We start from the raw sequence: 25,943 nt of genomic DNA, 5'->3' as shown, positions 1-25,943 counted from the left end.
TCTCGTTTCTCAATGATTTTACGTTTCAATTCTAACGTTATTTTAATTCTTTTCGAAGCCATTTTGTTAGAGGGATAACAAAATAAACACAATAATATTTAAACACAAATATCACTATATGGACTTCCCCTATACACCACTCATTCGGTGAAGTTCGGTTTCGATTGTATCAATGCATTAGATACGTGGAGAATATGAAACGCATATGCGTAAACAGGAATGACTAATAGAAGAATGCGCAGTTTTCGATGAGTCATCGAAAACTGCGCAGTCAGCGAAATGTCATTAGAAAACTATCGTTATGCGAAACATCGCTCGCTATAAGAAACAATTTGTTTTACTCGTTATGCGAATTACTCGTTAAGAGAGGTGCTCGTTATGCGAGGTTCCACTGTATTGGTATATATTTCTAGAGTTGATTCTGTGAAGTTAATTCGTTAGATGTGATCTCGTGGTGATTTTAACGGTGGCACTGTATAAGTCTCCTAGAATGCATTGCCATCTTTCCATTAGCCTTCTTAGATGTTCTATTCTGTACAAGTTACTGGCATTAAAATGTATATTGTTTAGAATCTGTATTTATATTTAGATTATCTAGTATAGTGATAGTAACAAAAATTTGGGGAAATTTAATTTATACTCTTTGGAAACTCTATTTTCTGTTTAGTTCGTGTCTTCGCAGCAGGGTAATCAAAAAGTAAAAGTATAGTTCGGGGACTTTGTTGGTTATTGATTATTTATGAGTACAGTACAGGTTTGTCCTTAATGTATTTTTTCTTTTCTTTTGCAAGTTTATTTCAGTTAAATTTTATTCACCTTCGTGAACATCATTCAGATCAAGTTGTTCTTGCCCATTTTAGGAAACATGAAGGCGGTCAGAGATGTGAGTATAGTATAGCGGTATCGTCAGCATAAGCGGTAATCAATTGTAGTATGGTAGGGATGTTGGCTGTATAAATGGAATATATAGGATGAGATCTAGGATGTTGTGCCTTGCAGCTGCTATTGGGAACTTTTAAAGATATTTTTAGTGTGCCATTTAAAATTGAAAATTTTTCTTCCTACATAAAAGAAAGTAAAAATTCAATTTGATCACGGGAGCCTTGAATTAGAAACAGTTTATATGAGAACAAAGTATCTCTTATCAATTGTAAAGTCATCTAGTTAGTTTTTTTCTTTTGTCTAAGAATTATTTGAAGGTTTGAAGTGAAGTAAACGATAATGGAACATTGATTAGAATTTCATACTTATCAGTAGTTGATTCTTTTGCTTTGAATATGTCTCGGACAGACTTACAGCGTTCTTTCTCTCTATAGGTGAGTCATTTTGTTTATCTGAAACGGTAGCATAATGCTATAATTACTGTAAAGTTGCTCTGTGATAAATGAAAACTTCCAATAAAAGTAATAAGCTTACATACATCTGTGTAATCTCAATGCTTAGATGTATTGCGGTACTAGGCTATATTCCCCTGTCTAGAACATTAATAGTTAATATGAGGAATTTTGCAGTAAAGTATGTTAGCTAGGCGTCTCCGTCCACGGCACCTAATTTGGTAGTCTGAGATCTGGGTATAGAGTATCGTTGGATACATGGAATTAAGATGTTAGTCATATGTAGAAGGATTTTTGGTTTAGACGATTTAGATTAGAATGCTCAGTAATTCACTATTCTTCAACCCTACATTGGTCTCTGAAAGGGAATTTAAAGCAGTGTTTTTGGTTTTTGCAGTTGATAATTTAGAATGGTCTAGGCTATGCAATTCGGAAAAACGTTTGAAACTGGTTTTGACCTTAGTTTGATGAAGGTCTGGTATATGTCTCTTGTCTAGGTGTAGTCCAAGGTAAAGTACACATGTACGCTTTAATTGGAGGACTAAGGAGGAGTCCATTGAGATAAATCTTGAAATTTAGAAGTTTTTTACGCTTTTTTATGCTTCCTTTTCATTCACTTTTATTTTCTACTTTAAAAAAATATTGTACGATCGCAACACTTCTTAAAAAAGTAATAAGCTTACATACATCTGTGTAATCTCAATGCTTAGATGTATTGCGGTACTAGGCTATATTCCCCTGTCTAGAACATTAATAGTTAATATGAGGAATTTTGCAGTAAAGTATGTTAGCTAGGCGTCTCCGTCCACGGCACCTAATTTGGTAGTCTGAGATCTGGGTATAGAGTATCGTTGGATACATGGAATTAAGATGTTAGTCATATGTAGAAGGATTTTTGGTTTAGACGATTTAGATTAGAATGCTCAGTAATTCACTATTCTTCAACCCTACATTGGTCTCTGAAAGGGAATTTAAAGCAGTGTTTTTGGTTTTTGCAGTTGATAATTTAGAATGGTCTAGGCTATGCAATTCGGAAAAACGTTTGAAACTGGTTTTGACCTTAGTTTGATGAAGGTCTGGTATATGTCTCTTGTCTAGGTGTAGTCCAAGGTAAAGTACACATGTACGCTTTAATTGGAGGACTAAGGAGGAGTCCATTGAGATAAATCTTGAAATTTAGAAGTTTTTTACGCTTTTTTATGCTTCCTTTTCATTCACTTTTATTTTCTACTTTAAAAAAATATTGTACGATCGCAACACTTCTTAAAAAAGTAAGAAAGAGTAATGTCGTGGCTGTCAAACCAATATCTGCTATGTCCACTTTTTGGAGATTTCGACATTTTAACTATTCAAACTTTATTTGTATAGAGATACAGTGTATCTGTTACAAAGGAGTTCAAGTTCACGTTCACTTTATAAACTTTGTGAAAGTGTAAGATCTTAGTTTTAAAACTTTTTTTAAATAATTAAAAATTGCGTACATATTTTTCTCTTCAAAATTATTAATTAATTTACAAAGTTCTTCTTTAGGATTGTTATATTTGTTTATATAGAACTGTACTCCAAATTTTGACTATTACTACTAGTTTACTAACCAAATTTTCGTTTAAAAAGTCTGCTATGTGACTCTAAGCATTATACGGTGAACTGAGTGGTCTTCCAAAATATATGCTATGTGCATCAGCCAGAATACTCGTATTATTCAACAATAATAAAATACCAATGTAAATTAGACAGGTTTTTTAACTAATACCTGCTATGTGCCAATAATTGACAATTTATAATCTACTATGTGCACAAATTACTCTAATTTGGGTAATAATAAATAAATTATTACACTTGAATATCTAAAAATAAAATAAAATAACGTATAACACATATGACTTAAATTCATATAAAATTTTACAGGAGAACGCAGATAATGGTTTGACAACGATGATGTGTTATCCCAAAAAACGAGTTTTTAATTCAAAAGTAGATTTTTGAGTTTTACAAAATTTTGTAAAAAAAAATGGCCTTCATCTTGAGGCCCCAGCTTTAAAATAACATTTTAATAATTATTCATTTTGTAATTAAAGCCATAATTAATGGCTATTAGAGAAAAGTGGAGGGAGTATTTATTGTCTTGCCAAAGCTCTCGTCGGTAAAGTAAAGAGTATGATTAGGTTTTCATCACTGGGTACAGGTAAATTAGGTATATAGGTGGTGCGGGCAATGATTTAGCTGGCCAAGTGAGATCCAAGCGCCTGATCGATGGGAACTGTAAGGCTCGGCTAGATAACATCAGGTACGGACACGCAACTCGCCAGTCATACTGAACCCTCGTCTATCCCTTCCTCATCGCAGGTAGCCTAGCTTGCTGACTCACCTGTATCGTGTCTACATATACACAGGCCCCTCTATTCAGCTCTGGTACACCTCTATTTAGACCTATTCGCAGCCTTTACAAATCCACCGCTATCCTGTACCCGTGCTAGTTCTGATTAGCTACTGCCAGGTAAAGTGAATTTTAAAAAACCTGCCTACATTGTGTTATTTGTTATGAAAACAATCCATCAATTTTTTGCTTTCTTTTAAACTACTATATTTTAAAGTGCATTTAAGTTGAAAATAAAACGATAATAAGTCGTAAAATTCACGTCTACAATTTTCAAAGATCGATTCCTCTTCCTGTTCAACATAGAATACGCTATTCCAAAAATACAAAGAAGTTTAAAAGAAGCATTATATCACAACATTTTTATGTTGTTTTACTGGGTATAATTTGTAAATGCGAGATCCTCCGTTCGAATCCCGCGTGTTGCTAATTTTTATTTGTTAAAACAAATGCTAATAGTACAAAGTATGTGCTTCCACCCTCGTCTACGACACCTAGTTTTTTAGTCGGACACTGTAAAGTAATCGCCTATTTTTTGCCGGCAGGGCTTAACGTCCAACTACCTAAGTGTCGTGGACGGAGGCAGAAGTTCGTACTTTACTATAAACAATTTTTTTCTAATAAGTAAAAAGTAGTCACATACGCGGGATTCGAACTGGTGACCTCCTGTTAACTAAGCCAAATTCTTATCCACTAGACCAGCGTTTCCCAACCTTTTTTTGGCTTGCGTATCACTTGGTAGTACATCATGCTAAACTGTACCACTTCGTAAGAATGATTGTATTTCGTGAAATTTGTTATTCAGAGTGTGTTTTATTATTGTTATCTTTATTTGTATAGAGACACAATGTATCTGTTACAAAGGAGTTCAAGTTCATGTTCACTTTATAAACTTTGTAAAGTGTAAGATCTTAGTTTTAAACGTTTTTGAAACAATTCAAAATTGCTTGCATATTATTTCTTTTAAGCATTCAACTACCTGTAAGTACCAATTAAATTTAATGTTACTTGGATAGAGCTTACTCATTACAATCAGTCTCTTTAACCAGATTTTTACATGGTAATCATTTAAGTTCTGTCTCAATGATAATTCTATTAAATTTTCTTTATCTTTTATTGATAATGATGTAGCTTTTCCTAAATTTTCTTTATAGAAGGGGGTTTGAAATCCAGTTATCATTTATGTTTCCAGGTTTTGGGAAAATACTCCATGAAAGACAATTTTCATCCTGTTAAATGTGCTATTATATTTTCTGCTATATCTTGAGATAGACAAACCTTTATTACGGGTACATATTAACAACTTTACTGTATAATATTGTTATTTAAAATAATTTTTATGTATTCTAGGAAAAAACGTTTCTCTGGTATTTTTATGATTTAACTTTTAATGTACGCCATTATTGATTATTTTTCGCGTACCACCAACCAGCAACTCGCGTACCACAGTTTGGGAAACGTTGCACTAGACCAACACTCGCACCTAGTCAGACATAAGGCCTCAACTTTAATCCTTACTTAGCAATCAAACTTAGGGGACCTCCAAAACATATAATTACGTTGAAGGTTGAATTTCTTAGATATTACCACGGCGGTGACCCTTTTTTTTTTGTCTTTTTTAGAAGCAGTTAGAGAAAATAAAGAATCAATAGTAATGAGACGAAACGCCCCTCAGGGACGACTGGATATCGCTATGTAGTTAAAAGAAGGGTGCGGTCAAATGTTCGATTTTAATCAACAGAATGTAGCTTCGGAGATATATCGTTGCGTGCACAACTTTTAATCCAGGGTTGGAGCTTTTAATGAACACTAAAATTACTGGTTCTTGGTTCTATTATTAATGGCGTAATAAATGCACTCTCGACCCCTTTCAGTGGAGAATCGTACAGTAACTGTTAACTAGGCTGTGAATAGAATGGAAATCATCTAAATAATTAAGGAAATTAGAGATAAACTTGGTTTCAGCTTAGTAGAGTGTGGGTAGAATGACTTAAAAGCTAAATCCACTGCAACCTTAATCTTTTACGGCTCACCAATGCGTTCATAGTATAGAATACATACGAGGTGTGTTCAAAAAGTAACGGGAATTTTCGTTTTTTGAAAAAAATATTTATTTATTCATCTACATTAATATTGTCGCCTTCAAAGTAGTCCCCTTCGCATACAATACACTTGTGCCAGCGCTTTTTCCAATCCTCGAAACACTTCTGAAACTCGATCTTTGTGATAGCTTTCAGCTCTTTCAGCGATTCGCTTTTAATGTCATCTATGCTTGTAAAACGACGGCCTTTTAATGTTCTCTTTATGTTTGGAAATAGAAAAAAGTCACATGGAGCCATGTCTGGCGAATATGGAGGCTGGGGCATCGTTAAAGTTTTGTTTTTGGCCAAAAATTAACGAACAAGCAATGAAGTGTGAGCAGGTGCATTATCGTGGTGCAAAATCCATGAATTGTTTTGCCACAAATCCGGGCGTTTTTTTCGGATTGCTTCACGCAAACGGCGTTGAACTTGTAGGTAGTACTCCTTATTGATTGCCTTGTGGCAAGAATTCATGATGCACTATGCCATTAAAATCGAAGAACACAGTGAGCATAACCTTCACATTCGACCGCACTTGTCGAGCCTTTTTCGGTCTTGGCGATCCAGAATGCCTCCACTGGGACGATTGAGCCTTAGTTTCGACATCATATCCGTAAACCCATGTTTCGTCACCTGTTATAACACGTTTCAGTAGATCCGCATCGTTGTCGACTTCATTGAGTGACTCTTGAGCAACTTCCATTCTCCGCTGTTTTTGTTCGAAATTCAACAATTTTGGAACAAATTTTGCTGCCACACGTTTCATACCCAAAACATCCGAAAAAATTTCATGGCATGAGCCAATTGATATGGCAACATCATCAGCGACTTCTCTGATTGTGATTCGGCGATCGTTCATAACCATTTCTTTCACTTTTTTCACGTTTTCATCGGTTGTTGATGTGCTTGGACGTCCAGGTCGTTCGTCATCTTCAACGTTTTCGCGGCCATCTTGGAAACGCTTATACCACTCGTAAATCCTTGTTTTACTCATAGCAGACTCACCATATGCCTTTATTAACATTTCACACACTTTATTACACTTTATTTCATTTTTTACGCAAAATTTAATACAAATTCTTTGATCCATTTTTTTTAACAAACAAAAATCGCCAAGCTCGAAAAACACGTCTAACCTTAACGGCTGCCACTTAAGAAGTAAACAATGAATATTACTGAAAATTTTATCGTACTTCAGGGGCATGTGTACCAACATAATAAAAACAAAAATTTTACAATCAGACTCTCCAAACCCGCGAAATTTAAAAATTCCCGTTACTTTTTGAACACACCTCGTATAATCGAAAATAGAAGAAATGGGGGTAATCGCAATCACCGCGACCCACAAAGATCTTCCTTCATAAATAATTTATTACTATAGTAATAAAATATCAACCCTAATAATTCATATTAAGAAAGAAATAGTACTGGATTATTAATTTATGAAAATAAAAGTGCTTATCATAAAAATTTGGGTTGGTAGCAAAATTTAATCGATTAGTGGACTTCAATATGATTTAAAACTAATCGAAGTCTCCTATATTTCGATAAATAATTATTCCCCAGTTTCAGGGCGCTACCCTGTGACATTACCTCCCTTTTGTTGCTTTCATCAAATGGTTAATATCAAAACAGAAATGGTGTGTAAAGAAACCGGTGATCATAAACAACCCCTTGATGGCATTAATTAAAATAATGTTGCTCAGGGGTTTGATGTCCTGACTTTTGTGCTCCTATCTGACAAACACATGAGTGTCTACTGTAACTAAAGGTCAACAAAATGTCGCTTCGCTTGTCCTACAGACTTACATTCACTGACTTATTTGTTAACACTGTTTTTCATTGTCTTACGTAGAATGTTTATATTATACTGTTCTTTCTGGTGCCATTTTAATACTTTTTTAAAAATAGATTTTTTGTAGATATTTCTATAAAAATGGCCCAAAATCTTTCTTGAATCAACGCAAATACATACAGTACATAACGTAGGCTTATTACATTTATGAATATATAGGCTTCGTGACCGTAAATTATTGAACTAAGGATTCAAGATTGGCGAGGAATCGGTCCAAATAAAAACAACAACTCGTCTTTTTGCCAACGTTTCGACAAATCTATTGTCTTCTTCAGGGCCTGGTTATGCGGGTTGGTTGAGTTACAGAAAACCGATAGACGTTGGCAAAAAGACGAGTTGTTTTTATTTGACCGATTCCTCGCCAATCTTGAATCCTTAGCTTATTACATTTATTTGTAACATAACTGCCAGGGAAGTTATAACCAGCTAACATAACCTGTACTTATTTTATAAACTACTCCACAAATTCATCTTTAAAATATAAAGTAAAGTAAGTAAAGTAATCGCCTATTTTTCAGGCGGGGCTTAACGTCCAACTACCATTTACTAGGTGTCGTGGACGGAGGCGACTAGCAAACATATTTTACTGTAAAATTTCTTTTATTAACCATTAAATAAAATCCAAGGCCAAGACCGGGAATCGAACCCAGTACCAGAATGCATATTAGCTTTGCAGGTCTCGCCTCTTAACCCGCTCGGCTACCGTGGCGCCTTCTTTAAAATATACTTATCCTCTTAATCTAATTTGTTTAGGTTAATCTCGGTAGATATAAGTGCATTAAAACCTCATTGGCTCTTTTCTTAGAATTATTTACACAGCAAAAATATTAAAGTAATCTTTAGTACAAGTTTTAAGTTTGTGGAAAATAATTAGCGCCAGCCTTCGGACAGTGTTCTCTCGTTACAGTCAATACTGTTCCTTCACCGGACAGTAAGCTGTAAGAAGCTCCTAATTAGACAACAATTGTTTAGCATCTAGATATGAGATATTCTTTTCTCCCATTAACTGCTTTAGCGATTTCTCTTTTTTATATTGTGGGCAAGCATTCACATTAGATGCCCTATGACTACCACTACTACAGTTCACGCATTTGGCCTGGTTATCTTCCGAACATGCAGATACATCATGGTTCATTCCACATTTCTCGCATCTTTTATTCCCTTTACACTGATCCTGAAAATGTCTAAATCGAAGACAGTTTTTACACTGTACTACGTTTTGAATGTAGTTGTTTACTTCACACCTTACGTAATGGATATATACATATTGCGGTAATTGCTGTCCCCTCACTGTAATCAAAACAGATTGGGTGGGCACCAATTTCACTTTGTTAGTGTCCCTATCTGTAACTTTCCGTTTCAATCTTCGCGTTTCTAATATTTCGTAATGAATCCCAGGTGGACCTCTAAGAACATTTTTTATTTCGGCCTCAGACAATTCGGTATCTACTCCCCTAATTACCCCTCTTCTTTGCAATAGATATCTCGGTATGTACCCATTAAATCCTTTATCTTTGAGCAATGAAAATCCCAACAATTTATTGGCTGAGACTCTATTGTTCAATTCAACCCTTAACCTATTTATGCCAACTTTTTTTACGTTGTCAATATTTTGAGAGATTTCTGGGTGATGATCAAAAAGTACTTTACCAATGGACATTGGATGTATCCTAGCGATCCCTTTTTGGTCTCGTTTGTTGCTTTCAATAATTATGTGAAATGGCCCTAAATCAGTACTTCTATACTCCATAGTAATTGTACTTTTACTTACGGGCACTGTATGTCTCTGCTTTGAAATAGCGTCGTTAATACTTACCACTTTATCGAGCCTATTCCACTTCATCTCCACATCATCGGGTGGCCTTCCCGATACTCCCCCACAATCCAAGTTCATGTTTAAGGAAACTTACCTCTAAGAAAACTTGACGGTAATAATAACACTCGGAACACACTATGTACACACACACACACACACACACACACACACACACACACACACACACAGATAGTGATACTGTCTGTATCACTACGACCAAGTTACACCTTTGGTTCGCTACACTCAACCGCTGTTACACCAAGTCTAAGGAATATAGTTCATAGATGTTACGTAACTCAAAATTGCCGCCAACAAACAATTAAAATGCCATAAATTAATTATTAAACACGGAGACAATTTTTCTTTGAATTCACTATTTTAGCAAACCATAACAACTCTAAAGGCTGTTTATACTACGAGGTCGTTTGAAAAGTCCGTGCAAAAATAAAAACTACTTAATTTTTTGGGGTAAACCTTTTTTATTTTTCAACATAGTCTCCTTTTAGGCTTATACACTTCGTCCAACGCTGCTCTAGTTTGTTGATCCCTTCCGAATAATAGGATTTGTCCAAGTCTGAAAAATAGCCATTCGTTTCTGCAATCACCTCCTCGTTTGAATAAAATCTTTTTCCCGCCAGCCATTTCTTCATGTTGGGGAACAAATAGTAGTCCGAGGGAGCCAAGTCTGGAGAATAGGGGGATGTGAAACGAGTTGGAACCCTATTTCCATTAATTTTGCGACCACAACTGCTGAGGTGTGAGCTGGTGCGTTGTCGTGATGGAAAAGGACTTTTTTGTGGGCCAATCGTGGGCGTTTTTCTTGCAGCTCGGTTTTCAAATGGTCCAATAACGATGAATAATATGCACCTGTAATAGTTTTACCCTTTTCCAGATAGTCGATGGGGATTATTCCTTTCGAATCCCAAAAGACAGTCGCCATAATCTTTTCGGCCGAAGGAACGGTCTTCGCCTTTTTTGGCGCAGATTCCCCCTCGGTAACCCATTGTTTAGATTGTTCTTTGGTCTGAGGAGTGTAGTGATGTATCCATGTTTCATCCACAGTGACGAAACGACGCCTAAAGTCCTGCGGATTCTTCTGGAACAGCTGCAAACCGTCCTTGCAACACTTCACACGATTTCGTTTTTGGTCAAGCGTGAGCAATCGCGGCACCCATCTTGCGGATAGCTTTGTCATGTCCAAATGTTGATGCAAAATATTATGTACCCGTTCATTCGAGATGCCCTCAGCACTAGCAATCTTCTGGCACCTTCACTCTTCTGTCATCCATCACCATATCATGGATTTTATCAATGATTTCTGGAGTAGTAACCTCAACAGGGCGTCCAGAACGTTCAGCGTCACTTGTGCCCATATGGCCACTCCGAAAATTTTGAAACCACTTTATAAACTGTTCTAATCGAAGGTGCAGAGTCACCATAATGTTTATCAAGCTTCTCTTTAGTCTCCTGAGGCGTTTTGCCTTTCATAAAGTAGTGTTTAATCAACACACGAAATTCTTTTTCGTCCATTTTTTGAAAATCACTCGACTTCCTCGATTCAAACGAATGCCAAACACAAAGAAATAGACCGATCTGGCTGAAACTTGGTGTGTGTTCTTCCAAGAGATGCTACTAACTAAACATAACCTCGATACGCGCCAGTAGTGCTATCTCTCTGACTTTGCACGGACTTTTCAAACGACCCTCGTATATGATCGCTCCTCAATATTTAAAAAATAATTAATGTACCTAGTTACATCAAAACCTGTTTATATTGAGACTGAATGGTTAAGTCAGTCGAAGTAAATATCAAGAACAGACAACATCCTGCGAAAAGTTAATGAATAATTCTCATGCTATAAATGGCGCATTGAGTAAAAAACAGCTCCACAATCTGCGATTCGTTTTTCTCAATCCATGTGAAAAAAAATATTTAAAATGTATTGCGTAACGATTTATTGTGAGACCAGTTGGAAATTACCTCGTTTGTGGCAACCAAAATTCTCTTGCTTAGAGTACAGTAAGTTATTTCACTAATTTATTAAGTTCTGGTAAAACGAAATCCAGTATTTAACATCAATGCTGTTCTATGGCTATAAATTAGAAAAATTAACTGAAACATTTTAAGGAAATCCATTGTTCAGTTGATTCTAGTGTATAATTAGTTGGATTTTTTTAAGAGAAACTGGCAAATACAAGTTCCTATTCTGTGTTTCCAGAGCAGTGATTGTTTCACTGAAGTGTTGTTTCACAGAACATATGTGATCGGTGAATAAGCCACTTTTGTTCCAGAATGAAAAAAGATAATTACAATATCAAAAATAGATAATGTAATTCAAATTTTGTATGTTATTCAAAGTAGTAAAAAAGCGAAAACTACAGAACGGTTAAGCTTAGAATTGGTCATCTATCTGAATTCATGTTTATATGTTCTTGGGATATCATTTGAACTAATATTGCTTTCTAGCTAGACTGTACATTATCTCTATCACACTCGTTCAATATAGAATGAAAACAATTGGAGTGAATAAATCAAGTTTGTTGATTGACGAATCGATACCATATTCCTTCTAATCACGGAAAATTAGCAACTAGAAAAATGAACCTCGAAGGATATTCTGTGATAAAAAAATATTATATTGCTTCTAAATAAGGTTTTGTTTTTGAATAAAACGCGATCAATTCAAAAACTTAGAGCTTATTATAAGGTATACATTTGTTTTAAATGAATCTATAACTACAAAGATTGTAATAGAATAAAACTATTAGTTTAATTTTACCTTTAGTTGTACTTGTAGGATTAGCTTAGTTGTTAGCGTACTGAGTTCTCTTGCCTAAGTTCACTGGTTCGAATCCAGGAGCTGTTCCCCTTAGATTTTTCTCTTCTCTTAGCAGTTTTCTTACAGCACACTGACCGTTGATGGACAGTGTAGCTGTCACGAGAGAACATTGTCCGAAGGTAACTAAATGGTTAAATGGTTAATTTCTAGTCCTGTTGTAGATTGGTGTGCCCATTTTTTGTGTTTTTCTTTTTCGAAAACAGCTCCTAACTTTGTGGGCTCATTGTACACATGTGCTTAAATTTGTATTTTTCTTTGTTAAGTGACATTTTTGGGTAATTTCCGAACTCATTATCACTTTGAAATACTATTAGAAATTCAAAAATGTGGGTAAACAGTCCAAATTTCTAAGTTGAAGAAAATCCGCGACACGATATCTTGTCTCCTTAGCAAGGCAATGGCGGAGCACCAGGGTTCAGAGCTCCAGACCACGGAAAAGAGTTTTGAACCCTTAGTGGTGCCCATCCTCTTGTTGATATTAGTTACTAAGCTCGGTATCGTAAGTACACACTCATTCTGTATTTATATTGATAGGTACCCAAGGCTATTCGCATATATTGGTGGTAGAGATTCAACGAATCTCTTTTTGCTTCTTCTGCAATCTGTACTGAGCGAAAAAGTGGGTTTTAGCGGTATAGAAACATAATATGCAGAAAATAAGATTATTTATTTATTTTAAAGACTGATAACGGGGACACCAAAATAATCATCAATCAAAAGATGCTCGTGGATAAACCAAAAAAAGGCTAAGAACCAGTACCGTAAAGCCTCATCAACCTTGATGACCTACCGCTTTATACCTGTCTTAACATTCTCAGTTATTATACTTGATTCTCTAAAAAGAGCTCCACAATTGAACTAATTTGAAGAAGTTATTATGTTTAAACTTTCTGTAATGTCTAACAAAAAATCAATACAGTATGTTTTGTTAACATCAGAAACTTCTTTGGTTAGACAAATGATATCTCTTTGTATTAGTTACATTTATTTTTGTATATGTACATAGCGTTAGAATGTAGGCCTTATTTTTAGATCAATTGATTGTAATAATTTAGTATTCTGTTGAAACTCAGCTCATGGGGAATTTCCTATCTAGTGACAAACATGGGGATATATCTGTCGTTCGATATTTGATAATTGGTGCTTGTTCCTCGAGTTTACACTGCAGGCTTTCTGGTGAAACGCTTAAAGAAAGGAAGCCCAAATCTTGGCAGAAGGATCAGGAATAGAAAACGTACATACCATTTCGTAAACTAGTTTTTCTTAGTCATAACTGCTCAAACGTAAAATGAATTGTAAAATTACAGGATAACCTTTGTAATTATCTGGCGAGCTCCTGTGGTACACCATACCTAGCATCACAATTAATCAGTCAATACTCTGGATATCCTTCGCTCATTACACATACGAGGTGTGTTCAAAAAATAAGGTGAATTTTCATTTTTCTTAAAAAATATTTATTTATTCATCGATTTTTATTTTGTCTCCTTCAAAGTAGTCCCCCTCAGATATAATACATATGTGCCTGCATTTTTTCCAATCCTCGGAACAGTTCTGATATGCACTTTTTGGTATGTCCTTGAGCTCTCTCAGCGATTCGGTTTTTATCTCCTCAATCGTCGCAAATCTCCGTCCTTTCATGGGTCTCTTCAATCATGGGAACAGGAAAAAGTCGCAGGGCGCCAAATCTGGTGAATACGGTGACTGAGACATGATAATGTCATTCAACAATTCCTGAGCGATGCTCATGCGACGGTTTTTTTGATCAAAATTCAGCAATTTTGGAACGAACTTCGCTACTACACGCTTCATGCCCAAAATTTCCGAAAAAAATTGCAGGACATGTGCCAACCGATATGCCGACAACCTCAGCAACTTCTCTAATTGTGATTCGACGATTCTTCTCAACATTTTCATCGGTTGTTGATGTGCTGGGGCGTCCAGGGCGAGCGTCGTCATTCACATCTTCTCGACCTTCTGTGAAAAGCTTGTACCACTTGTAAACATTTTTTTGACACAGAGTACTCTCACCGTACGCCACTCTCAACATTTCAAGTGTTTTTTAACACTTAATTCCATTTTTTACACAAAATTTGATGCAACTTCGTTGATCCATTTTTTTCGACAGAAGAAAATCGCCGAACTCGCAAAACACTTGTCTTATTTATGCCTCTAACATACAAACTAAACATGCTATATAGCTACAACTTTGAAAATATGTTCGAGACAAGTGTACCAACATAAAAAAAAAAGACAATCGAAATTCGAATGTACGTAGCCCGCGAAATTTGAAAATTCACCTTATTTTTTGAACATACCTCGTACACCTTCACATTGATAGAACCCACAGAGGTATGTTAGTTGTTGGTGTGCCAACTATTTGAGTTTAGGTGAACTCGAGCTCATTACTACATACACACTAATTCACAATTACAGAATACACAATTTAAAGAGACCAGCTACATTGAATGGCAAAGATCTTCGCTTAAGGGAGCCACAATTGAGTAAATTGTTTGTTAGTTTAAGCTAACTCCATCTTCATTTAAACTTATTTTAACAAAGTTTATGACTTTAAACAATAATACGAGTAAATATTTTGGATTTTATGCGGCTGGCATGTTTATCGTATCCCTGACCAGTTTTGGACTTTTAACAGTCATTAGAGATTAGATTAATCTGTTTGGTGTAGAGGTTTCAAGTTCACTTAGATTTCCGCATCGCCCAGTAATGTACTGCGAGACGGAAACCTAAGTGAACTCGTAACCTCTACACCAAACAGATTAATCTACCCTTAAATGATCGATAAAAAGTCCAAAACTGGTCAGGGATACGTACGATAAACATGCATGCTAAGACAGGCAAAATCAACGATACTATCCAGCTCTGAGGATCTAGTCACAATTGCTATAATTAAATCTTCATTTATTTGTTAGAATGTACTTAATGCAATACACAAGAAATTATTCTATACTCTTTTTTTGTATTCATTTTTGTGTTCAATTCTGAAACTGTACTCTGTTCAGCCAACAAAACTGCATGTTCATATCTGAATAACAAAGTGCATATGCATAGTAAAATGAAATTACATTAAATAAACACACAATAGCACGTGTGGTGTGAACTTGCCATTCAGTAATGGGAGCCGTTAGTTTGCCTAAGCGACATGCTAGCAAAAACATAACATCATTTCTTGGAGGCCGCCGTTATGCATTTGAATGATTGTACGCGGGGGGGGGGCAGACTATGATTAAGAATTAGACGGGAGTTGAAAGCTGTACAGATTGCGGGCAAGTGAATTTGAATAAGTTTTTCCAATTTATTTTTTCCTTTTAAATAACATTTTCCCCTCTAATAACGTGAGTTATTTATTTTTATGCCAATTATATAGACGCCATAATCAATTCTATACTAAATCTCTATAAACTCTGCTCAAGGAAACTCAAATCGGGAGATAATGGATTACCTCTATCTTCTTGTTTATCTGAATTTGAAAGTCAAGTCCCTGGGTGGTCTATTGTACTCTGTAGAATCTGTATTTTGCAACACCTTGCAATTTTAAACTATTCAATTACTATGATTTACCGAATCAAATGCTTTAGTGTAGTAGTCTAAGAAGGCTTTGTAGGTGGTGATTCAATGTGCAGTGCATTTTCCTATTATTTGGTTTAGGTGGAGTAAATGTCTAAAGTTAGAAAAATAAACCTTTTAGTGTCAATGGATTATTTTCATCTACAAGCTACATTTATTGCTGGTTCAATGGCGGTAAATAAACGAATTATACTCGTACAATTTGAACTACCTCTTTTCTTCGATTTTGAGTTATACTGTCCAGAGATCAGCTAGCATGCAGATCATTTGGTAATCAACACTTTCTTTTACTTCTATTCTCGAAGTTGAAATTCTTCTTCAAGTTCCGAACGTTCAAGTCATTTTTAATTCTTCACACAATTTGTAGGGAGCCATTTACCGCTCTCTTATGGTAGTATCCTTATTCGAATTGCCAGTAAAAGTTGTAGATTTCTATATTTTTAATCACAATTCAAAGTTGAAATAAATTCGTAGGAGCAGATTTATCCAAAATTTGGAAATTCGATCTCATATTTCATATTTATTAATATTATATTGGAGAGGGAAGGGATTAGCTATGAGGTTAGCATACTGGACTCCCACGCGGAGGTCCCGGGTTCGAATCCAGCAGCTGATCCTTAGATTTTCTCTTCCTAGGAGCTTCTTACAGCTCACTGTCCGGTGATGGAAAGTGTTGCCTGTAACGAGAGAACACTGTCCGGAGGCCGGTAGTGCACTGAAAAAAAAGCTCCGAGCGCCAATTACCTTAGATGTTGACGCGCCTTAAATCATAAAAAAAAAAAAAAAAAAATTATATTGGTGGTTAGAAGGCCACGATAGCCGAGCGGTTAATGGCGAGACTTGCAAAGCTAAGATGTATTGTGATACTGGGTTCGATTCCCAGGTCTATAGGTCTTGGATTTTATTTAATGAGAACTTTGTAGTGAAGTATGTTTGCTAAAAACGACACCTAATTTGGTAGATTTGACGTAAAGCCTGCCTGAAAAAAAAGGCAATTACTTTACTGGTGGTAAGTTAGTACGATAAACAGTAATACGAGGGTCGTTTGAAAAGTCCGTGCAAAAATAAAAACTACTTAATTTTTGGAGGTAAACCTTTTTTATTTTTCAACATAGTCTCCTTTTAGGCTTATACACTTCGTCCAACGCTGCTCTAGTTTGTTGATCCCTTCCGAATAATAGGATTTGTCCAAGTCTGAAAAATAGCCATTCGTTTCTGCAATCACCTCCTCGTTTTAATAAAATCTTTTTCCAAATAGTAGTTCGAGGGAGCCAAGTCTGGAGAATAGGGGGGATGTGAAACGAGTTGGAACCCTATTTCCATTAATTTTGCGACCACAACTGCTGAGGTGTGAGCTGGTGCGTTGTCGTGATGGAAAAGGACTTTTTTGTGGGCCAATCGTGGGCGTTTTTCTTGCAGCTCGGTTTTCAAACGGTCCAATAACGATGAATAATATGCACCTGTAATAGTTTTACCCTTTTCCAGATAGTCGATGAGGATTATTCCTTGCGAATCACAAAAGACAGTCGCCATAATCTTTCCGGCCGAAGGAACGGTCTTCGCCTTTTTTGGCGCAGATTCCCCCTTGGTAACTCATTGTTTAGATTGTTCTTTGGTCTCAGAAGTGTAGTGATGTATCCATGTTTCATCCACAGTGACGAAACGACGCTTAAAGTCCTGCAGATTCTTCTGGAACAGCTGCAAACCGTCCTTGCAACACTTCACACGTTTTGAAAATCACTCGACTTCCTCGATTCAAACGAATGCCAAACACAAAGAAATAGACCGATCTGGCTGAAACTTGGTGTGTGTTCTTCCAAGAGATGCTACTAACTAAACATAACCTCGATAAGCGCCAGTAGTGCTATCTCTCTGACTTTGCACGGACTTTTCAAACGACCCTCGTACCTTTCTTCTTTAATAAGTGCCATAAATCGAATTTTTCGGATCAAAATGTTGCAATTAATTGTTATAAACCTCAATACGTATAATTACTACAGAATTTTGCGCAGAAAATTGAATGAACCGTTTTTGAGAATATCCTAAGCTGGTAATAATCGATTTTGTAAAGTCTATTCAACCTATTTATCGATTTTGATTAAAACGTTCTCTGTTGGTTAATTTAACGAAATATTTAATTTCAACTTGCTGCGATATTTTTGTTTTTGAATTACATTCATATACAAAATAGAACAATTTGTAATTAACCACTTAATTTTGGACTCAGTGAATTTCAAAAAGAACATTTTCGGTAAAAACTCGAAATAGAATTTCTACACAATTACAATACTTTCTTTAGAAGGTAAAAGAAAGTGAAAATTTGTAAGTTTACAGTACTTATAAAGAGAAAATTTTAAGTTTTTTTAAAACAAAGTTGGTAGAATTGGAAAAAGAAAGAGTTTTCTGTTTTTATTGTAAATAAATCAAAGTAAATAGATGGTAATCAAACAAATTCGAAGTACTTTGATTTCTTTGAAGTTACTATGAACTTTCATGTTTCACGGTGCGCTGAAAATGAGACAGTTTTAGGCGTAGTAGCCTGCTGCTAATCACTTCCTTTCTGAACCAATTTCCTTTGGAAAAAACGGACTACAGCGTTGCTGTTTGTGACTCAGTCATGGATCATTTATCAATTTTCTAATTTTTCTTTTCGTTTTCCAATTTCCCTTTACAGTAAGAAACTTTAAGTAGATCTTTTAGATATTTTACCAGAACAAATTGCATTATGTGTGACATAGAAATATAAAAATTACTAATACACTACTCGGTTTAGATTGAATAGTTTTAGAATTACTTTCTTTTATTACTCTAAGATAGAATCGTTGTTTTTTGAGCTTCGAGTTTTCATGGTCTTCTCTCTAAATGGTCTTAAGAATTAAGAAACTCCAATGAGCCAAGTTGGGCTGTACATCGACAAACTTCTGGAATGGAATCAGTAACGACAAGAACTTGAATAAATCGCTTTAAGATAGCCTTCTTAACCATAGATCCCAAACGGCGATTAGTTTATAACTTAGTTTTAAAAACCAATCTAGGCGTACAGAATTAAATTTTAGGGTTCAGATAATGAATCCAATCCCTTAAATCCAAAAACCGATCCAACGCTCTTCAAAATGCGATTTAACAGCAACGTTGGGTCCATGACTCGCTCCGAAATTGCTCGCGGCATATCTCCCCTCTGTAAACAATATATTAATATAAAATTTCGTTCGCTTGTACACTATACTTTACTCAGTTATAGTTAAGCTATAGTTTTTGTGAATACAGATCCATAAGTTGAGAAGATATTGAGAGTTGAAATTTTTTTGGGTCATGACTTGCTCTGAAATTGTGCCTCTTGTAACTCCTTCTGTAAACAACTTATTAGTATGAAATTTTGTTCTCTTATACACTATACTTTACTCAGTTATAAGCTATAGTTTTTGTGAATACAGATCCATAAGCTGAAGATATTGAGAGTTGAAATTTTTTTAGGTCATGACTTGCTCTGAAATTATGCCTCTTGTAACTCCCTCTGTAAACAACTTATTAGTATGAAATTTTGTTCTCTTGTACACTATACTTTACTCAGTTATAAGCTATAGTTTTTTTGAGTACAGATCGATAAGTTGATAAAATATTGAGAGTTGAAATTTTTTTGGGTCATGACTTGCTTTAAATTTGGGTCCCTATATTACCATTTGTAAACAACTGTAGTATTCATATGAAAGTTAGTCATTATAAACGCTATACTTTTCTCAGTTATTAGCTATAGTTTTGTTGTGAATACAGATCCATAATTTGAGAAGATATTGAGAATTGAAATGTTTTTGGGTCATGACTTGCTCTGAAATTGTGCCCCTTGTATCTCCCTTTGTAAACAACGTATTAGCATGAAATTTGGTTCTCGTTTGCACTAATACTCGTGATGGCGTACCTATGGCATGCGAATTCATTTTGGGGGGCAGGCATCGACAGAGACAAACAATTTTTATATATTTTTAAATAATATAGCCAATTTGTGAAGTACTTAGAAGAAATTACGGTATTTTTTGAGAATAAGGATGCAGCAAACTTTCCTCAGATCAATGATCATGAAGTGGGTCATTTAATAATTCTTTTTTTTTTTCTACTTTGGTTGTAAATATCAGAAAAATTACGAATATATGTGACACTGAGTTAAGTTTGGTTTTTCTAAATTTTGTCACGCCGTTGTTCGCCAACTCTGTGCTAGGAGCTATGTTTGTGAAGTGGTTGTGCTTGATGCCGCTAGAGCGTTTGTGGTCAGTCGGGAATTCTCTTCTATGTTATTAGTGCCATCCCAAGGCCGTTCTCAGTACTCATACTATCGCTGTGGCTGCATACATAAAACATGTTGAAATTAGCATTGTATGAGTGAATGTGTCTATTCTTTTCAAATATTCTGTTAATTAATTATGTGAAAAAAGGGATTCGATTTTAAAGCAAAACTTTCCCTTGTCTAACGTAAATATGTAATGAGGTGAATATAGAAAAGATTATTCAATAAAAACAAGTATTTATAACCTTTTATGAATATTTCATTTAATGTTTACAATAGAAAACATTGTGATTTTTTGTTGTAAGCCATAACGAAGCCATCTATTATATCTATTAATATCATACCATTCTTTAACATTGGGATCATGAAACTTGTACTCCACTTCGACTTCTTGGTGAAGTTATTAGATTTTTATCCTTTAAAGAATGGAACGACCGGCCGAAATAATTGATAGTCTAATGTAACGAGGTCTACACTGATGGGGGGTATATGAAGTACAATGCCCATAAAGTTCTTCAGTTTTTGCCTTGGAGAGGTAACACTTGAAATCTTGCTGGAACTAAAAGAGCTGAATGATATTGCGAAATTTTGGAGTACATTCTATATAAGTTGTTGCTAAATGTGAAATATGGGTAGGCCACCAGTCGGCGCGAAAGAAAGTTAGATTTACATGAGCTCCAGCGGTAGATTAAGTTTCATTTGAAGTGATGAAGGCCCTCTTGTTTGATAGTCCATGTTGGTGTGGTTTAAAACTGGTACCCTTGAATCTTGTGGTCGATTCCATTTCCGGTTTAGGTGGCCCGAAAGAGGAACCATTCCCAGGGAGGTTTCCTCTAAAAGGAGAGCCTGGTTATATACCTGGGCTGGGGCACCTAGATCTCTGGTTGATCTTCGTTTGGAGGGTCCAATTTATACCAAGTCCATTGTGGACGATTCTGGTGATGGGGTTACTCCTTTACAGATAACAGAGTTACAGATAGATAGGCTAGATAAATTCTTTGAGCTCCTGAAATCTTAAAACTACTTTTATTGAAATACCCAGGCGGCTTTTCAGGATATCAAGTTTTATGTAGTCAGCTAGCTTGGAAAATTTGGACACGAATTGGTTACCAGAATAAGGTTTTTCTGGTCTGGCTGCTCGGGCTATACGGTATGTAACGGAGCAATGAAGGTTAAAGAGGGGTTTGTGAACAACAATAATTTGTATCAATGGATTTTTCGGTTGAAGTTTTGATAATAAAGTAATCGCCTATTTCTTTTTTGAGGAGTAAACAATTTTTTCTAACAAATAAAAAGTAGTCATACGTGGGATTCGAACTGGCGATCTTCCACACTCAAAGCCACGTTCTTGACCACTAGACCAACAGCTCAGTCTTGTTATTTTCTTCTTCTTTATACTATTATTTTAAGGGTTTTTCTGTACAACTTTTTGTTTGCACCAAAAATACCTGACTCATCCTTTTTTTTTTTTTTTTTTGAACCCTTCTTATGTTTATACAGGAAAACATATCTTTACAGTTAATGAAAAATTATGTAGTGTTTAACCCCAGTTTTTTGTTTGTTTTTTGCAGATGACCATTGTTTTCCATATGCATTTAATTGCAATCGTTGTAAAGGTGAGTACATAAATAATTAAATATTTACACAGTAATTGTTTTATTTTTTTCAAATGTTATGAATTAGAACAATGATTTAAAACACTGATTTGATTATAAATATATTTTAATGTGTGTAAATTGTTAATGGTGGCGGAAGGAATGTTAAAGAAGGGGTTTAGAAAATATAAAATTAACTGGTTACGGAAGAGGACCCAGGCGGGTCTAGGATTTTTCTATTTTTTTTTTTTTTATTATTTTATTTTTGAGAAGGGGTAGGGACTGTGTTATGGAGCTAGTCGCTATGGAGAATACGTACCGCATTGCGCCAATATTGACCCAAGCCAGTCTTGTTTTAGATATAACGGCTACCACCAAGCATGAACAAGCACGGGGGCCATCGATCTAAAGCCAAGCACTCCCCACCTAACGTATCTAAAAACCTTCTAACGCTAGTTTTCCTCTTCTATTGGATTTTCACGCACAGTTTCCACACAGATTTTTTTGTTTTTGTTAAATATTCTAAAATTACTTTCCCACCAAAAAGAAAAGTTATTCAATTATTTTTTATTATTGTTATTGATTATTTTCTATTTTTTGGGGGGGTTTTTAAGTTGTTAATATTTATTTTTAAGTAATTTTCTTTTTGTATGATGTTGGGAAATTGGATAAATATATCCCAACCCTTTTTTTTTTGGTTTTCTTTTAACAAAAAACAACTATTTAGCTTTCCATTATCCAAAAATAATTTTCTGTTTTAACGCTGTATAAAATAAATTCAAGAGGAACAGCGTCAGATTTATTAAGTTTTAGATGAAAATTTTGGTTTTATTAAAAAAATTAATTAATTTTAGCCTTATTTCTATTTTATTGTATTGCATTTTTATATATTTATTTATTTATTTATAGCCTTGAATATATATATATATATTTCTCCTTTCCCTTGATTTCAAAAGATGGCGACCACCCCTTATTTTATTTTAAAGTGAGGGTTAGAGGCGGAGCCATGTTGGTGGCCCCCTTTGATGGGGAGGTGGCCGTTCTATCGCGCAAACTCCTGCAACATATTAGGGGTACCTTCAGACAGCCTGGATTCCCCTTCAATAATATATAATCCCACAGAGTACACGGAAGCAAACTTGCACCTGCATGGAAGGTTAGAGATTTGATAAGTTTTATTATTATTCTTATTTTTTCTCATCACAATACATTCTTTTATTTGTTTTATGTAATATTAAATCATAAATACATATTTTTCATTTATTTTATATTAATTTAAAATATTATTTATTTATTTTATTTCATTGAAAAGCACAATTTTGCTTGAATTTTTTTAAAACGCACTCATAAAAAAAAGAATAGAGATTGTTAGTTTATTTCACAATGTCTTAATCATGCCTATAACTAACTCAGTCATGTCAGCCTTAGTTAGATTGAAAACAATCTTGGGTCTTCGAAACTTAACTCATCGTCTCAGGAGATACCTTTTTCTCCGCCTTAAATGTATTTAATTTACTGGTTTTTCTTTTTTGGGTTCCGCTTAATGGGAAACCCTCGTTTTTTTTGTTTTTTTTTAATTTTCTTTCAATTTCAAATTCGTTAATGATATTTTAAAAATATTATTAAATTAAATTCACTGGCAAAGTGACGTTGTAAGGTTTTCCTTAAATAAAGAATATTTGATCAGAAACATGGATTTCTATTTCTATTCTCGAGTCTTTTTTTACTTTTCTTAGCATTGAATTTTTACTAAATGTTGCCATCAGTGAAGTTACGCCTATTCTTTTTCAGGTAGGCTTTACCTCTTAACAACGGAAATAATATTAGCATCAATATTAACTGTACAAAAGCTAAAAATAAATAGTTCGAGAGAATAAAATTACGGTCAATTGCTTTTCCTTTAAAAAGAAAATTCGGAATATTCGCAATTTAAATCTTACTGTGTCATACATAAGCAATACCTTTACAATTTAATAAAATTCAACTGTAGATGAAAGCCAATTTCGTACAGTGAATTTTACTTGGTAAATAAAATGCCATCAATTTTTGTAGCCTTTTTAAGAATAACTTGTTAATATAATGATTTCAAAGGAATGTGGTGGTGTAGACTCCGATAGAGTTGCGGAAAACTAAGCCTATATTTCAGGGAAAGTCTATTTCAAGCGGCCATTTTTTTGTTTTCATTTTAAGCTCCTAACAACTCATTATAACTCCGTTACTATTAAATCGTAATAGTTTCATACGTTCTTCTAGGAAGCACTTTTTAAAAAAAAGGTGTCTCTATCGCTTTTATTAGAATAGAAGTGCCTACAAGGAAATGTTTTGAATAGAAAATGGTTTTTAAAGGTGGAGGAATGTATAATTGATCCCTTAAAGTTGTATTTAATCCATAAAAAACTTATTGTTTCATCTGCATGATGGCACCTAAAAGAAGTATCACAATTGAACCTTCACGGGACTTTGAAATATTTTATTTCCGGTGTTAAATAAAAAAAAGAAAAAAAAAAAGGAAAACTGCACGATTACAAAAAGTCAAAAAAGGTTTTTTGGAGGGTGGCATGATCTTTATCTGTGTGATACCAAAAATGGGTTTCAGATGTATCTTTAGTTCAATGGTTTTACTTAATTTTAGCGGTTTACAATTACCCTTAAAACTAGTTTGGCCCAAGTTAAAAGGCTTAACACAGTTATTTTGAATGGTTTCCACAGAAACTTGTTAGATTTTCTCAAGGATTTATAACTTTAAAATAACCTTCTAAAGTAGCATTTAAAATTATAATTTACGGTTTTATCATTTATATAATCACATAACTTGGGAAACTTTGATTTCATTGTAGAACTGGATTCGTAATTTTTTTTACAGAATTTTTGCTCAAAAGTGGCTCCAAGTTAACAAGTTTTCATTTTGGTGTACTTTCCAGATTTGGCCAGTTTGATTGCCTGCTTATTTTACACTGAATATCGTCCCGGGTATGACGTTAAACTGCGCCCTGAGGAAATAGGCCCTCATAGTGAAAGCAACCCATTTATCTCCTAAATAAGGGAATTTAGCTTCTACAGAAGTTTACTGATGATGTTATGCAGTTCACCCAACACAAATTTAATTGTTGCAGGTGATAATTTGCATAAAATAGGTTAAAGTTGCATTTAAGAGAAGTCCCCCAGCATAATTAATGTCTTTTTCCCCTAGAAAAACGGTTTTTCAAACTATTGGTACACCAAAGATTAGTGTAGTTCAAATTTAAAAAAAAAGAATCATTGACGCCTTTTTTAAAAAAAATCTAATTCCGCCCCCTAAATTCTAAGAGCTTTCTGTGATTATTGCTGTAGAAAATAAATCTCCATCAATATCGATAACTTGAAGACTTATGTATTGAAACCACAGAAAATAAACATTATTTTAATCAAGATTATCAATAAAAGACACAGTGCTTGATTAGTAGCAAGTTTTTTTTTGTATTTTGCAACATATTTATAACAAATTTTGGAAACCTTAGTTATGCCTTACACTTGCTATCAGGAAAAAATGGTTCGTTTTTGGATAATGACTGCAAAAAATCTTGAAATTTTTCTCTATTATTGCACTACGTTTCGGGTAGAATTGGTACTATTCATCTTAAGCTACTTTAGTTCGAACTTAGAGCAATTTTAAATGGTTTCAACGAACTTTTAAGGTTGAAATGTGTCTCTATTATTGCTCTGCGTTTCGAATTAAATTGGTATACTTCATCTGAAGCTACTTTAGTTCGAACGTAGAGTAATTAATCAAATGTTTAGAAGTTTCTTTCAGTCATTTCCTAAAAATCGGAACGTTTACCTAATAATTTATGGTCTGATTGTTTATTCAGTTCCTAATTACAATACCAATCTTTTCTCCACAACAAAACTATAAAATAAAATAAGAAAAATTACTATTCTTCCTTGAGTAGCACTAGAATTTTCTTAATTTTTTTCCACCTCCATTTGCTGTTATACGAGAGACTTAATATTCGTGTAGCTTTTTGGTATGGACAAAGTTATTTACACTTTTCACTAGAGTTGTCTTTATTTTTAGGTTTAGGGTGGGATTGAGGTCTGTTAGTCTGTGTGTATATTATATGTGTATGTATGAGAGAGACAGCCAGTAAATCACAAAATTGAAAAAAATGCAGTAATTTCAAAGTTGATATTTCATTTTA

General features: G+C 34.6%; 1 long non-coding RNA gene across 1 annotated transcript in view; it reads left to right on the top strand.

Moving 5' to 3' along the window:
* LOC141461662 (uncharacterized) overlaps positions 1–25,943 on the top strand; it is a 117,746-nt gene that overhangs the window by 43,554 nt on the left and 48,249 nt on the right. The window contains exon 2 of the long non-coding RNA XR_012462987.1: positions 21,742–21,786. This is a non-coding gene — a long non-coding RNA (uncharacterized lncRNA). The remainder of the gene's footprint in view (positions 1–21,741; positions 21,787–25,943) is intronic.

The sequence above is a fragment of the Rhodnius prolixus genome, unplaced genomic scaffold, assembly GCF_049639745.1.
Source record: "Rhodnius prolixus isolate KJV_2025 unplaced genomic scaffold, Rpr scaffold_12, whole genome shotgun sequence".
NCBI lineage: Eukaryota > Metazoa > Arthropoda > Insecta > Hemiptera > Reduviidae > Rhodnius > Rhodnius prolixus.
This window is presented reverse-complemented; position numbering and strand designations above follow the sequence as displayed.